This window comes from Choristoneura fumiferana, chromosome 20 (assembly GCF_025370935.1).
Source record: "Choristoneura fumiferana chromosome 20, NRCan_CFum_1, whole genome shotgun sequence".
NCBI lineage: Eukaryota > Metazoa > Arthropoda > Insecta > Lepidoptera > Tortricidae > Choristoneura > Choristoneura fumiferana.
Genome location: NC_133491.1, coordinates 16446790 through 16449843, shown reverse-complemented (window position 1 = coordinate 16449843; position 3054 = coordinate 16446790).

The following is a 3054-nucleotide window of genomic DNA, read 5'->3' as shown; positions in this document are numbered from 1 at the left end:
GTTTACTGAAATTAGAGTTCAGTGAATTTAAACGGCTGCCAAAGGTATTATATTACGCGATTTAGAGCGTGTTGTGAATGGAAGATCATAAAATACTATTTTCAGGGATTGACAAAATATTTTGTAGGAGGTTTGGAGTTGAAACCTGACTACGGTAACCGATATAAGATGTGGGAGAATATATCCTTCGCCTGGTAAAAAGGTTAAAGAGCATTATATAATTCTGCGTAGTTATCTGACAAATTAGCAATTTTCCAATTGTCTCCAAATTCGTTGAAACAAAACAAATAAAAAGTTAAGACACAACTAAAATAGTTTCGTAAAATCAGACTCCTGATTTGACGCGCTTAAATATGCGTTGGCTTTTGTTTTATTTTAATCCATTTTTACTGATTTGATTAGTGCCAAAGTACAAATATGATCATAAAATCAGGTAAAATTATAGAGGATTAGGTTACAAGCCTAATAATGTTCACAAAATCATAGTGTTATTTTGATTACTATTTTTGGAAGTGTAAGATTTACCGTGAAATTATCTGTTATTCAATTGAAATTGTGAACTTAAATAATTACCTGCACAATACGCACATGGCCACAGGTTTTAAACTAGATTTTTTTCTCAAAAAAATGTCATTTAGTAAAAAAGTAAAGAAATGCAATGAAACATACGAATACGTTCGATTTGAAAAACCCAGTTCAACAAAGTTCGTTTTACAACCCTATATCCTGCAGAAAGTTGACAGCAACTGGCCTTACCTTACCACAAAATTTTGCTTTAAATAAGCCCAGGTGTGCTGAATTTTCCAGCCCATGTTCCCGGGATGACGTCAACGGGCACCTAAAAGGGAATCCGTCGTTCCATCGGCGCGCATGAAAGATAAACGACGCGGTAGGAGAGCCTAAATAATGGATTAATCGTTTACCGTTGCGTGAAGGCAAACAATGTATTTTTATAACTGGCGCGATTGTAAATCACAATTTAGCCGGTGTGGGAATGCTTGATTATCTACTTATAGCGTTAGGTTGCTCTTTGTTTGAATTGAAGACGGTACTGTGTTGAAGCTAATTCAAATTTCCTGATAACTTTGGATTTACGCCTTTTATATTGTTACTCGTAAAATTACATCTATGTTGCGGCTATTTGTAGCTGCTGTGGACACGAAGAGTTTGAAGTGATACTTTTCAGTCTAGCCTAGTGGCCGAAACGTGTCGAAGTAATTTTTAGCTACATAAAAAGCGTGATAAGTGCCGATTGATATTGGCGAATGATTTGGTTTTTATTTTCGACGCAGAGACATCAACTTGTTGCTCGCTAACGTTTTGGTAATGAATCATTTTCTGCAGATAGTATTAAGCGATCGATCGAAGTCGTTGGACCATCTTTTATGCTAGTGTTTAAAATCACAATAATCATGTTGACTTTACTTAACTGGAATATCAAATTTTACCAAAAGTCAAATTCTTTAAATGAGTTAGCGGCGTATTCTTTAAAAGTACTTTACGTGTACTGTATTCTATCAAGTAAATAAACGTCTTCCATTTCGTAAAACAGGTCTTAGTTTCACCCGCAAACCGCAGCTACAAAACCTTACAATTCCTCATCTACACAAATTGCTGTTATGAACGTCGAATGTGCAAGACGAAATTCATCTTAACTGTAATTCAAGTTGGTGAAATTAGGACGCTGTGCTAGCTCAGTCCATGCATATGAGCTACCTTTATCAAAACGAAAAGGTTTCATTTGAAATGTCGAGTTGAATGTGAAAATTCGCGTTGCGATTGTTATGGAAATTGGAATGTAATGGAAATCGAACCGCTGATACTTTGACTGGAAATATGTTTACTACCACACTTACATATTCTCTCATAGACATCAATTAAGGTACCTAATGGGTGAATTAAGTACTTCCTCATTTTTATTTTTGTAATGTAAAATCGTTGTTAGGTATTGATTAACTAACGAATCTGAATACAGCACTAAATCTTTAATTTATAAGTTTGAGTTTCTTCCATCCTCACCATTTAGATGGTTGGCGGTCCTCTACTGTGCGTTTTTCCAGAAATTTCCTGCCTCGCACAGCAAAACTCTGGAATGAACTATCGCCTGCGGTATTCCCGGACCGATATGACCTTCAAGTTTTCAAGAAAAGAGCGTACTCCTACCTTAAAGGCAGGCAACGCACTTGTGACTCTTCTGGTGTTGCAGGTGTCCATGGGCGACGGTAATCGCTTACCATCAGGCGATCCGCCTGCTCGTTTGCCCCCTATACCATAAAAAAAATGTATTAACAATTTGTGTTTGAACTTTAGGTGTCCTTAAAATCAAACCAATTGTTTTGCAAGATAATGTTAATAACAGTTTTTAATGATAAGCAGCGTCTTGAATTTGATTAAGAGGATTCAGGAAGCGTTGAAATATTAGGAGCTCATGAATGGTACGTCCCGTAGATATAATATCTAAAATACTCTCATTACGTTGTCCATAAGCGACAGAAGTTACATCGAAATATCCTTATTTATGTTTAGAACATTTCGCAGTTTGAACAGTAATTATAAATTGCAAGTTCCCACTAACGAGCTATTGTTGCACGCTGCAAAACGTACATCGTATGAAATTTTGCTGAACCACGGGCCTCCGCAGGGTTGCAATGCAAGTTAGTTTACACTGTGTTTAATTGTTGTTTTCGTTTAATTGTAGCATACAATATAAACAGGCCGAGTAATATTTTCTTTAAATACAGTTTAGATTTTAATCTAACTAAACAAATTGATTACTCACATGAATATTCGTTTCATCGGAATAACATTACAAGCGATTTTCCGATACACTTGCGTACTTACGTCTCTGTTGAATATAAATTCATCAAACAATATTAAAATGTACTTCATGGGACGCTTAAGATCACATTTAATTAACTTATTTAATATTTAGCTTATTTAATTAGGCTTAGTGGATCTCCTAACTGCCTCTTCAGATGAAGCTTTCTGCGAGAACTTAAACTAACTGATATTGTAGATACTGGCTGGAATCATCCCTAATAATTTGCAATGTAG